Below are 13,278 nucleotides of genomic sequence, written 5' to 3' on the forward strand. Positions count from 1 at the left end.
ACCCTGAATTCTTTGGAAGGGAGCCACCAAGCACAGCCCACACCTAGGGACTGGGGAGTCATGCTCCCCCTCCTTGAGGGTGGAGTATAGTGTGAACATTTTTTCTTCTATCTACTTTTCAAAGTACTCCCACAAAGCATTGCTACATTGTATCTTCCCAATGCCTAAGAAATGTGGAGGATGGAGGCATTCCACTGAGTGGAGGCCAATGCTCAGAGGGGCAGCAGTGGTTCCCTGCCCGGCCCCTGTGGATCCGGCCTTTCGCTCTTGGATATGAAATACGTGAGCTTCGAGGTTCACAGACCCGGGTAGCACAGAACCGCAGTGCCTGAGTTCCAGATTCAGGAAGCCTTAAATTTTTTTTTTTTTTTTTGAGAGGGAGTCTCGCTCTGTCGCCCAGGCTGGAGTGCAGTGGTGTAATCTCAGCTCCGCCTCTTGGATTCAGGCAATTCTCCTGCTTCAGGCTCCTGAGTAGCTGGGACTACAGGCACCCACCACCATGCCCAGTTAATTTTTGTATTTTTAGTAGAGACGGAGTTTCACCATGTTGGTCAGGCTGGTCTCAATCTCCTGACCTTTGTGAACCACCTGCCTCGGCCTCCCAAAGTGCTGGGATTACAGGCTTGAGCCATCGCACCCAGCCAGGAAGGCTTCAATTTTGCCTGGGTTCGAATTCAAGTTCCTGCCCTTCCTCACCACGTCATGTCACCTCACTGAGTCTCAGTTTCCTCATCTGTATGGTGGGATAACAATAGCTCCTACCTTGTTGCGTTGTGAAGAATGAACTAGATACTACTTCCAGGGTCCCTGGAAGCAATTCCCTGCTCAGGAAACTCCTTGCACCAGGACTGTGAGCCGTGGTGATTATTTTTACAATGATTCTTTCAGCCCTCCCGTCGTGACCGTCTCCTCTCTGTGCGGCAGGTTTCTCGCCCCCTGTGGACTGTGGGGTCACAGCTCTAGCTGCAGATTTCCGGCTGCCCTCTGCCCTCCCGTCAGGCCAGGCAGATCAAGGGCCCAGCCTCCTTTCATCTTTTCTCACAAACATTCTGGGATGTGGCGGAAGGAGGCCTGGGCTGGGGTAGGGTGGTGGCTCTGCCTGCCAGCGACTCTCTGTGTGACCTTGGGAGAATGCCTGTCCCTCTCTGGGCCTCTTCTGCAGCCTGAGGTGAGTGAGGTGACGAGTGGCTGAGTTTCTTGGCACTTGGCCGTCACGTGAGCCCAGTAGGGCCAGGCATCTCCCCCATTTTCACATGAACAGGTCTTTTCTGCCTTTGACGTCAGTGTTTTGTCTCCAGATGCTGGGCTGGGTAGAGACACTTTTGAGCCTGAGGTTCCCCGTCTGTGAACCGGCCACACAGCCCAGAAGGTCCGGCTGTGGGGTTTGAGTGTGTGGGGCTGTGCTCAGTGGTTAACGCCGTTTGTAGGTCACCACTCGGGCACCACCTGCTCAGGTGCTGCTCTCTCCATCTCTTCCCTGACGGGGACACATTTGTTATGATTAATGAATCAATACAATATTGATACATTATTATTATTTTAAAAAATTTCAGAGGCAGAGTCTCACTCTGTTTGCTAGGCTAGAGTGCAGTGGCATGATCACAGCTCACCGCAGCCGTGACCTCCTGGGCTCAAGCGATCCTCCTGCCTCGACCTCCCAAGTAGCTGGGATACAGGTACACACCACCATGCCTAGCTAATTTTTTGTTGTTGTTTTTTGTGGAGACAGGGGTCTCACTGTGTGCCCAGGCTAATCTTGAGCTCCTAGACTCAAGTGATCCTCCTGCCTCAGCCTCGATGCTGGGATCACAGGTGTGAGCCCCTGCCCCTGGCCTGATACATTATTATAACTGAAGTCCATGCTTTAGTCAGACTTCCTAAGTCTTTCCCTAATGTCTTTTTTCTGCCCCAGGATCATGTCTCCTCTTTGTTCTGATAGTTTTTCAGATTTTTCTTTTCTGCCTCTGACATCCATGTTACGGACGCCCCTCCCGGCGCTGGCCACTGCGGGAGAACAAGCTCATCTGCTCCTGGCTCCTGACTCCCATGTGCCTGGGAGTCTCTAGTGTCTTGGGTTTCCCACCTTCGGCCAGTTTGGCCTCACTTCCTGGAACACAGATATATGCCCATGCACACACTCCTGTGTGAGCCGGGCCTTCTGCCTTAACTGGGTCCCTGCTGCTCCTCAGCACAGAGGCCTCCTGACTGCCCCCTCCCTGTCCCCTAATGTGGCCGCCACTCCACATCTCCCCAGGCCCTGCTCTGCTCACCACCCTCCATGGCTCCCACCACCTCCAGGATGGAAGCCACGACTGGCACTCAGGGATCCTCAGGTTCCCCTGCCACCCTTCCCACCTTACTTTCCTGACTCCAGCCCAACCACCATGCTGTGCTTTGCAAACACCACGTGCTTCTGCATGGAGTTCCAGACACAGTGGCATTCCCCGTCTCTGTCTTTGCTCATGCTGTCCCTCTACCTGCACACTGGCCCTGTCCTGTTTGTTATTATAATTATTTTTTTTGAGACAGGGTCTTGCTCTGTCACCCAGGCTAGAGTGCAGTAGTACGATCATGGCTCACTGCAGCCTCAATCTCCTGGGTTCAAGTTATCTTCCCAGTTCAGCCTTCCCAGTACCTGGGACCACAGGTGCACACCATCACATCTGGCTAATTTTTAGGTGTTTTTGTAGAGACAGGGCCTCACTATGTTGCCCAGGCTGGTCTCAAACTCCTGGGCTCAAGTGATCCTCCTGCTTCAGCCTCCCAAAGTGTTGGGATTATAGGCGTGACCCACCATGCCCTGCCTCCCTGTCCCATTTTCAGCTGGCAACCATCTCCCCAGGCTTCTAAACTCTCCATAGACAACTCTCTCCTCAACACACATGCTGGGTTAGGGGCCTCACTCTGGGCCCTGCAGCCCCTGTACTTGCCCATCCCTGACTCCTCTAAGTTAGAGACCAGAGACCAGCCTTGGTTTTTTCACTGCTGTATCCCAGCATGTAGCGCAGACCCCAGCACATAGTAGATGCTCAATAAATGACCACTGCAGGAGGAAGCATGAGTGCAGCCCAGCCAAGGGCCAGGGGGTGGGAACCTTCCAGGCAGAGGGATCAGCACGTGCAAAGGCCTCAGGATGGGGACTGCTTGTGGAGGGACAGCAGGAGGCAGGTAGAGGAGGGGAGGGGACCAGGGCCTGCACATCAGGACATCTCAGTGGAAACTCTGAAGTGCAGTGCCAGGGGAGGTGCCAAGCCCATTCCACAGCCTCAGGCTAGAGCCCATCCCTCACCCAACCCTATCCTGTAGCCCTGAGCCCACTAGACCACTCACAGCACACCATGTGAAGAATGGCGGAGCTGGTGTGGAATTTTCTACTGAGGCCTGTGATGGGTCCAGTTTCCTGGCTGCTGCAGCAAGGGTGAGCTGGGCTGGGGCTGGGCATGGCAGATCAGCCACCATTGAGCCAGAGTCACCAGGGCACTAGGTGCGGTGTGGGCGGCACCTCTAATCCCATGTGATGGGACAACTCTGACCGGTGGGTTCACTGCCTCACCCTACCCTGTCCACCCTCCCCTCAGTTGTGGCTTTGACCCACCCAGGTTAAGGGAAGGAGGGAAGAGGAGGTTTCTGGAGACAGAGGACTATACGACCAGCACTCACCATCTCAGCAATGTTGACGTCAGTAGCATCTATCATCTGCTGGGTGCTTTTGGGTTGGGAAGTGGTTCCTGTTGGTGTTCTAAGACTGGTCTGGGGCCATGTATACAGTTGGTAGTCAATAAATGCTTGCTGTCCATTAATGATGATTTGCAGGAATTAAGCAGTGGGTTGCTGCTTTACCAACAAAGAATGTTTTAAGCAAAATAATTTGCACAAAGAGTCACTTATCCACCAGGCCAGACCCCCAACTCCCAACTGCATAATCCCGGAGCCTGCCAGGGTTGTTACCCTCGTTTTACTGATGAGTAAGTACACTGAGGCCCAGGGAAGGCAGGTTCACATGGTCACCAAAGGGAAGAGCTGGAACTTGAACTCTTGTCTGTAGGTCCCAAGTCAGTGTGTGCTGCCTGGCCAACTGGGCAGTGCCTGCTCTGTGCTGGGCATGGGCCAGGCCTTGGTCACTGCCCTCAGGGTGGGGACAGACACACTCAGAATGGACTTGGCACGTGCCTCCATCAGGGTGTGTCAGGAAGCATGTTGTGGAGAAGGTGGCATTTACTCTGGACTTTGAAGAACAAGGCGAGGTAGCCAGGGACAGGGGCTGAGCATTCCTGGCAGGGGTTACAGCCTGAGCAAAAGCCCAGAGGGGTGGTTAAAAATAAAGAGCGCTTCAAACGCTCAATAATGAAACCATTGTGCTGGCCACATCCTCCTGAGAACCTCAGCCGCTGAGCCAGGCCCTTGAAGCCGGCGGTAGCTTCAGGTGCGAAGCTGCATCTGCTTGCAGAACCCTTACTTGTCTGAGTTGCCTCCTCTCTGATAAGAGCCTGTAGGGTATGAATGAGAATGAGATTTCACATGTGCTGAGCGGGCATCACCTCATTTCATCCTCAGATGCGTCTTCTGGGGGCTGTGATATCTTTAGCCCACTGTGCAGGTTGGCATACTGAGTCTTCTTACATTATCTGCAAAGTGGCAGAGTTGAGACTTGAACCTGGGTCTGGTCCAAAATCTGTACTTTTAAGCTCTCTGTCATCCCAGTTCTCGAAAAGCCCAGAATTTTCTGTTGAACTCCTGGGGATGAATTTAGTGATGTGCTGGTACATATTGAACAACCAGCTCTGTGGAAGAAAAAAGAGGCTTGATTGGTGGCGTATTCTGATGTCCAAGGGGTAAATACTCCCACTGTGGCTGACATGGAGCTAACCAGTGTGACATTCTTGAATATGGACTTGGGAAGAGATGAGCACAGTCGGTTCTCGCAAGTAGGTAAGGGCCAGCTCCAGCGTGTCACTGGGTGAATATCCCTGCCTCCCCCCCGAGCCCAGTATGGCCAGTAAAGGCCTTTAGACATGTCTAAGGAATGGAAGAGGGCTGAGAAACCTGCTCCTCCAGCCGGGGGCCCGCCTAGCCCTGGGAAGCTGCGGTTAATCTTTAAGCCAGCCTTGCAAACAAGGGCAGCCATTTCGCCTGGCTTCTGCTGTTGACTGGCTGTGGCACCTCAAGCAGCCCCCTTTCCCCTTTGGCCTCAGTTTATCACCGGAAGAGCTACTATTCATCTAGCACACCCGACCATCCTCACACTGGTCAGTTTCAGCCTTCCCAGGAATCTTCTCTGGCCATGTTCACTCCGGTTTTACAGGTGAGGGGGCTGGGTTGGGAAGCTGATGGACTTGTCTACCCCACAACAGAGGGGCAGCTAGCCTAGATACGAACCTAGATCAGTGTAGAGTAAGGCTTTGCTCATTCCTGGTCTCCTGGAAGGTGTTTTGTACCCAGAGGCCTTTGCCTTCCACATTCTAGGGTGCTCCTCCCGGCTCCTCTCCGCGGGGACCTTTGCCCAGGGAATAGAAGCCTGGCAAAGGCTTCTATTTGTCTTTGACCTGGCTGGGCCTTAATTTCCCATCTGTGAAATGGGAGAACTTTCAAAGAAAGAACATGGAGGCAGGTGTGATATTTAAAGCAGGACCCAGGTCCACCTTTCCCTGTGCTAGGATTCCAGGACAGGTGGGGAGCTGAGGGTGGGGTGCCCAGCCCCAAAAGGATAGCCCTGGAGCCTGCGCCAGGGGGTGATAGGAGAGTCTTTGTGGCCTAAAGCAGCATTTCCTCAATGTCCTGTTTTTCTGCTACACTTCCTGCCCTGGTTCAGAGGTACTTAGCCTCTTTACTTACTTGGAAGTGTGAGTGCCACTCCGATGCCCTGGTCAACCCCTCCTAAGCAGTAATAACTAGAACTAGGGTACTTCCAATGGGCTGCCAGGGATGTTTTTTCCTTACGCACTTAAAATGAACCCACAACTATTAAAATAAATGTCGCTCCTCCCCACCCTGTCCCTCCTGCCCCAGCCCCCACTTTGAGAAACTCAGGTCAAGGTTAAAGTCCAGGGCCTGGTTCTTTTCAGTGCCTTAGTTTCCCCGTCTGTAAAGTGGGATGATCTTCCGCCACTCAGGCCAGGTGGTGGTTAGGATTAAACCCTGAAGTCGACCTGAGCAGCTTAGCCTGGCGCCTGACCCAGAGCGGGCGCTCCACGCCCGCTGATATTATTACTAATTGTTTTCGGGAGAGGCAGATTTGGGGCGTAGAGGGTGGGTGGGTTGAGGAGGGCATTTTGGCCTGGGGGCGGATGGGGCCCGCGGGGTGGGGCGCCCTGGGGGAGTGGGAGGCGGGGCTTCTGTGCCCGGTGTCCCCACCCCGCCCGGACCCCGGCTCGGGCCGTGCCTGGGTCTCTCCCGGGTCACCGGCGGGGAATCCGTCCCCGCGCGCTTCCTCCTTCCTCCTCCTCCCGGCTGCCTGCCGGGCCCCTCCTCCCAGCTCGCGCGCTCCCTCCCTCCTCTTCCCTCCCCTCCCCGGGCCGCCGCCGCCTCCTCCTCCTCCTCCTCCCTTTCTCTCTCGATCTGTCTCTCCCGGCCCGGAATCCATTCCGGCCTGGGAGCCGGAGCGGCCAGGCCGCCGTCTGCCCTACCCGCTGGCCGTCCCGCGGTCCGCCCTCCTGTGCGTCCGTCTGCCGGTGCGCCCGCCCGCCCGCCGGCCCAGGTGAGCGCCCCCCGCCCCTCCGCGGGCCCCCCGTCCCGGCCAGCGCGGGGGAGCCCCCGCCCTGGACCACCTGGCGTCGGATCGCGGGCCCGCGGGGGCTCCTGTCCACCCCCCAATTCCCAGCCCCCGGGCCGAGCCGCGATACCCGAGCGCCGGGCGGGCGCACGGGGCCATGCCCAGCGCGGCCTTTTGTTGTGATGCCGCGGGGGGAGGGGACTGGGCGGGGGGACGTAGGGGTCCTGGCTGCGTGGGGACCCCCTCCAGCTAGTGCTCCCCATAGGATCCCCCAGAGAAGCGGGTGAGCTGGGCCCTAGCCCCCGCGCCAGGTCTAGGCCAAATCTGAAATCTGAGCCAGTCGGCGCCGCCTCTGGCTGGGCTGCCCGGTCCTGCGCCCCCCGGCCCAGGGTGGGAGGTGGGTGGGCTCGGCAGGGCAGGCTGAGGGGCCCCGGGGTCAGGGCGCCAGGCCGAACCACCAGGACCTCCCTGCCCTCATGGGGCCTCGGGTAGGGCCTGGTGCTGCCGGCCTGGAAGGGACTGGGCCAGACTGCGTTTAGTCTCCACTGCCCACAGCCCCCAGTCTCGCCCCAGAGCAGGCCCAGCGACCAGCCGGCTCAGAAGTTGGCAAAAGTTTTGGGTGTTGGCCACTGGGCCAGGTCCACCTGTCTGCCTGGGCTGGGATTGGGGGTGGGTTTGAGTCCCGCACCAGGGCTGCCACTTGCCCTGCTGTGTGTCCTCAGACAACTGCCTGCCTCTCTGAACTGGGGTCCTCACTGGTGGCAGGTGGGCCTGGCTGGAATTGCTGGGCTGGTGGAAGGATGGGGTGAACAGAAGGCGCTCACCTTTGTGGTATCCTTTCAGCACCTGTGTCCTTCAGGTGGACTTAGGAGTGGACAGAGCCTGTGTGTGCCCCTGGGCAAGGCCTCCTGAACTTCATGGACTCTGTACAATTTGGGGCAGTGGTTGCTGGGTCACCTGGGGTAAGTCCAGGCCCAGCCACAGCCACCGTGCAGGTGGGATCAGACTTGGTTTCTAGGGTGGGCCAGGCTGGTCCTGTTGCAGACCCTCTTCTCAGTCCCCTGGCTGGGGAGTCAAGGCACTGAGGCTTCTTGTCTTGCCCAGTGACCTGGGCCAAGAGGCCGCCCCACTAAGTCCCCATACGTGAAATGAGAATCCTCAGGTGAAGATTCTAAGTGCTTCTGCAGGTAGAAGCTTGGCATGTAGTAGATGCTCAATAAATGAATTGTTCACTGGACGCATTGGCTGAGAAAGATGGGTGAGATGTGAGGTTGCTGGCTAGTTCATCCTAGATGAAAATGGGTTGGTGCCTTGAGAAAGAAACAGCCCTGGCACCATCCTGCCAGCCAGCAGCTGGGTGACTGTAAGCAACTCACTTTTCCCTTCTGGCCTCAGTTTTGCCACGTATAAAACTGGGCCAGTGGTAATGACAGCTGCCAACATCTACTGAACACCTTTTTGGAGGTAAGGACTCTTGTTTATCCTCATTTTGCTGATGGGGAAACTGAGGCTAAGAGAGGGGAAGTGACTTGACCAAGGCCATACAGTTGCAAGCTGGAATGAAAGCCCAGACCTCAGAGACCACAGTCTGGCTGCCCTTGCATCCCTCCAGTGATGGGGCAGCGGAGGCTCCCAAGACAGGACTGCCCACACAGCAGGGTCGGAAAAGACTGTTGTGCCGAGGGATTGAATGAAAGCCACGAGGCCTTTTTGGTGATGTGGTGATGTGGTCTTTCCACCCAAGGAAATGATTTACAGTGTGTCACCTCTCTCAGCTGACTGCCTGCCTAGGCCCTCCCGCGTGCGCCTGGGTCTTTGCTTCTAAACAGTGTCCCTCCCAGAGCGCCCTCTCCTCCAGGTGCTGCTTATCTACCCTTGCCCCACCAGGCTTAGCTTAGGCCCATCTCTTCTAGGAAGAAGGGCCCTGGCTATCTCTCCCTGTCCCCTAGCTCTTCTTGGAGCATGACTTACCCACAGCTCAGCCTGGTTCCTGCTTTTGCTTCTCTGATTGTGACCTGGGGGGTGGGGTAGAGGGATGTCTGGCTGCCTCAAGCCCCAGGAACCAGAGAGGAGATGGCTCAGTGACCTGTTGAGGGACCTTATACCCATCTCCCTGGTCCTCAGCTGACCCCATTTTCTCAAACCTCCCCATGTATAAGCATTTGTGACCCCTGTATTTAGCACCTGCTGTGTACCAGGAACTTGGAACTGGGGCTGAGCAGTATTGTGCTGGAGTTAGCAGGGAGTGGGAGCTGTGGGAGTCTTGGAGGCTTCTAGAAGGTGGCAGGGCCTGAGCCGAGGACTAGCAAGAGTTCACTCGGCAAAGAATGGGAGAGGGAGCTCTTTTTCCCTTCCCAGGGGCCCTGGGGTGGTGGGGTGTGGTCAGCCTGGTTGGATACTTGCTGGGGGCCTGGGAACAGGTCCTTGGCCTCCCATAAGTTTGAATCTGGAGGGTGAGCAAATTTGCAAACAAGTTGCCAGTTGAGTTACTATCTAATCACAGATATGATAAGGACTCAGGGAGAGAGGCCTGGGGTACAGAGGAATCTTGAAGGAGGCATGTAGGGGTTGACCAGGCATAGAGTTAGGGAAAGGGCTTGCCAAGCAGCAGGAAGTGCACGTGCAAAGGGTCTGAGGTGTGTGCCAAGATGTGTGCTGTCATGGAGAATCAGTGGGAGAAGCTGTGAGGCTGGAGTGTACACAATGAAGGGGAGTGGGTAAGAGGTAGAACGAGCGGGTGTATCAGCAGGGCTGGACCATGCTGGGGCCTTGTGGGCCCTGGGAAGGAGTTTGGCCTTCATCGTCACACAGGGGGCTGATTGGTGTCCCCTGTGTGAACAGCCTCAGGCTGGAGAGCAGAGGTACAGAGCTGACCAATAGAAAGATCTGACGATAGAACTAGATTTGTGGGCTGGACTCCAGTATTTTATGGAGGCCTAGATCAGGTCTCAAGATGATCGGGTATTTGAGGCTGGGCTTTGGAAGTGGAGTAGAAGTTCACTAGCAGCAAGGCTGGAGAGGATGAGAGGCGGGGGTGTGGTAAGTGCAATGCTGGGTGGCTGGAAGCTGGGAGTGAGGTAGGGAGCAGGGAGGGGTCAGCCCGAGAGATGGGGACCAAAGATTTGGTAAGGGCTCAGGAGTCAGACAAGCCTGGGTTTATGTTGCAACCGTCCCACTTGCTGTGTGTCTTTGGATCATTTACTGTATCTTTTGAGAGACTTAGTTTCTTTGTCATGAAAATGGGGACAATAGATATCTCCTTGTTAGATTAGGGTTAAAGGAGGGCTGTGTGCCCAGTGTCTGGCACCGGTAGGTACTTGGCAAGTGGGACCTGCTTTGCACTGTTGCATTGGACAGGTCACTTGGCCTCTCTGGGTCTGGCCCTGCCATCTCTGTGGTCAAGCCTTTGCCTGGGTGATCTCATTGAGTCTGAAGATGCCGGTCGGGGCAGGGCTGGCTCAGGAGAGGATGTTGGCAGCCAAGGCTGCCAATGTGCAGGGTGACTTTGAGTCCTGCCCTGCACTCTCTTTGCCTTCTCTGTGTGTGAAGAGGCTGAACTGGGGAGAATGCCATGCGTCTAGCCTAGCCCCGCTACTTCAAAGCCTGCCTTCGGTGCGCTTGGCCCCATTTTCCAGTTGAAAGTACTAAGACCCAGGAAGGGAAAGCCACTTGCCTGGGGTCTCCCAGTTGCCAAGTGACAGGGTCAGGCCTTGGCCGTAGGGCTCTGGACTCCTAGTCCAGTAGAGCCACTGAAAAAGGCCGCCACTTCCCTGCTCTGGGCCCTTTGCCGGAGCTTCATTTCCTGCCTCGGTGTGTGTCCCCACATCTCTATCTCCCTTCGGATTCCCACAGCCCTTTCCTTCCCCTCCATGGCTCCCACCCCTTATCTCCATGGAAAACCCCTCTGGCTTCCCCTTGAACTCCTTGGGGCCACTTCCTCTGGGGAGCCTCAGTTTCTTCATCCCTGAAGTAGGATAGTGAGTCATGGTTCCCAGGATGTCCCAAGAGGACAGAAATAAAGTGCTTAGCACACATTAGGGACTCAATCAGTGGAGGCGGGGGAGGGCCAAGCACCTGCTCAAGTCCTGCCCCCTCTGGCAGCTGATTCCCTGTCCTGTGATTCAGTTTCTGAAGCTGTGAAATGGGCCTAGGGCTTGTACCTAGTAAGGCTAACAAGAGGATGGTATGAGGCTGTACCTTAGGTCCCCACCTGGTGGCTGGCTCTGTGTCTCTGTTCCTGGGGGAGAGATACCCAGTAGAAGCCTCCTCTGTGTTCAAGGCCTCATTCCCTGCTGTTTGTCCAAAGCCAAGTCACTTAGTCTCTCTCAACCTCAGCCTCTGCACACCTCCCTTGTGAGGATTAAATCAGCTGATGTATTCCCAGTGGCTCAAATCTACTGGGTGCTTGGAAATTTTTATATATTTCTTTCCCCATTCTTTTCCCTCTTGGGGACTCAGATATTATCTGGTTTAGGGAAGGCTCTGGGCTTTCATCCCCCTGGCCTAGAGTGCTGTGTTGAGAAGCATTCTGAGGCTTAGTGTTGGCTTCATGGGAAAGAGTGCTGTGATAGATTAGTCATGTCTGCCATGGGCAGAGGATAAGAGAGTATTGTATGTGTGCCATGAGTTTGTCATTCTTGATCTATTCTGCCCTTCTCCTTTCACAGATGGGGGGATAGAGGCCAGAAAGACCCAGGGCAAATCATCTAAGCTGGGAAAAAAATGCAGAGCTCTTGTCTTTGATCCAGGACTCTCCCCAGCCAGCCAGCCTCCTCCTTCCCACAGTACAGCCTGGTAAGGCTGAGTCAGGGATAGATGACTGGGGAGGATCTCAGAGCTGGGAGCCAGACCTCCATCTCCCTACTCCTTGCTCTGGGTCCTTGAGCAAGTGACTTTCCCCCAACCTTGGTTCCTTTGGTCTTCCTTCTCCCTTAGAACTACCCAGAGAAGTTCCAGAGTAAAAGGAGAAGCCGGAAGGGAGGAGAAGTTGAATGATCTTGGCCAAATCCCTTCCTGTCTGGTCCTCAGTTTCCTCAGTATGGTGAGGGCTCCTCCCTTTGGGGCTCTGTGATGGTAATCCTAGCTGGGGAGTGTTCCAGGGGCAGGCCCAGTGGAGTCCTCTTAGATGCTCATGTAGGGGTGGGGATGTCTGTGGTGGGTGGGTGGTGGTATCTGTGGACCCACTGAGAAACTGTAGGAATGGGTTCTTTTGAACCCTTGGACCTGCTGGGCTGTGAGGCCGATGCAGGCAGAATCCAGTTGCTGGGAGTGGAAATTAAGCTGGAGCGGCTTCGGGAAGCACAGCTTCCCTGTCGGGGTCTGATTAGCTTCTCTTAGGCTGCTTTGCCCAAATTCATGGCCTTGACTTTTACCTTATCTGATATTGATATCTTCATGTCATGCCCTTCTGAGCTGGGTCATAATAAGGTGACCCATTGTGTCCCTTGCTCCATCCTGAGAGCAGTCAAACTCTTATTCCTGTTACATGGAAAAGGAAACTGAAGCTCAGAGAGGCTAAGAGCTGGGGCCACAGGAGCGCAGCAAAGTGAGGTGTGAGCCCAGATTTCTGGTTGCTGAGTAATTTGTGGGGATCTGATTCCTATTAAGTGTGTACCCAGTGTGGCCAAAACTTTTCCCAGGTATAGGAGGGGTGTGTTGCTGGGGGCAGGTGACCCTGACTCTCTGGGTTCCAGCTCTGGCTGATGGAGTCCCCAGTCGGACCTGGAGTACTGGGATCTTGGGTGCTCAAGGGTGCTTATGCCATAAAGGGTAATGGAATTAGCAAAGCCTTTGAAGGCAGTTGGTTCTGGGTTCATATCCTGGCTTGGCCACTTGTTTGCTGTGTATGATTTTACAGCTTAGAACCTCAGTTTCCCCATCTGTGAAATGGGGATGATGAGGCTGGCACCAGCTTTGACAAGATGGCATGAGGAGCCAGCGAGCCAATGTGTGCCGAGTGCTTGGGTGCAGGGCCTGCACTCAGGAAGTGTGTGATATTTATGAATGCCTGTTAGAAAGGTGATTCCCTGATGAGGCAGGAATCCTGGGCCTCTGCAGGTCGATTCATCCAGAAATCCCCAGGGCAGTGACCGGCCACCTTTGTCTGTGGTTGGCTTGTTCTGTGGGGAAGGGAGTGGGGGGAAGATTAACTAGAGACAGACAAGCTTGGTGGCTGGATCCACTGGAAGCCATCAGCTCCCTCCAGCCTCCCTGAGCCTGGCTCCTGCCTTAGCCCTTGCCTGCTTGTGACCTAGCATAGCCTCCCAGTGCCCTGATGCCTCACCCTGGCCTCCCTCCTCCCCCTCACTGAATGGGCCCCTCTCTTCAAAGGTGGATTCTATTTGAGCATCCTTGCCTGTTTGACCTGAGAGGCAGGAGCTGTTCCTGCTCTTGTTTTTTGGGAGGCAGCTGAAGCTCAGGGAGAAGCAGGGATGGGCTTAGGCTGCACATCAAGGGCCGTAGCGATCTTCCTGCCTGCCTGGGATTGTCGGGCCACACACCTTTGCCTCTGCAGCTCCCACTGCCTGGTGTGCCCTCCCTCTCAGTACCCCTCCAGTACATCTCAGTAC

The 13,278-nt window shown here is 55.4% G+C and overlaps 1 protein-coding gene across 1 annotated transcript in view; it reads left to right on the plus strand.

The window, feature by feature from the left end:
• The first annotated feature begins 6,417 nt into the window (after nt 1–6,417).
• SRC (SRC proto-oncogene, non-receptor tyrosine kinase) overlaps nt 6,418–13,278 on the plus strand; it is a 63,264-nt gene continuing 56,403 nt past the window's right edge. Inside the window, exon 1 of the mRNA XM_023227945.1 lies at nt 6,418–6,694. The gene's annotated coding sequence lies outside the window, so the exon portion shown is untranslated. The remainder of the gene's footprint in view (nt 6,695–13,278) is intronic.

Source organism: Piliocolobus tephrosceles, chromosome 20, assembly GCF_002776525.5.
Source record: "Piliocolobus tephrosceles isolate RC106 chromosome 20, ASM277652v3, whole genome shotgun sequence".
In the NCBI taxonomy this organism is placed as follows: Eukaryota; Metazoa; Chordata; class Mammalia; order Primates; family Cercopithecidae; genus Piliocolobus; species Piliocolobus tephrosceles.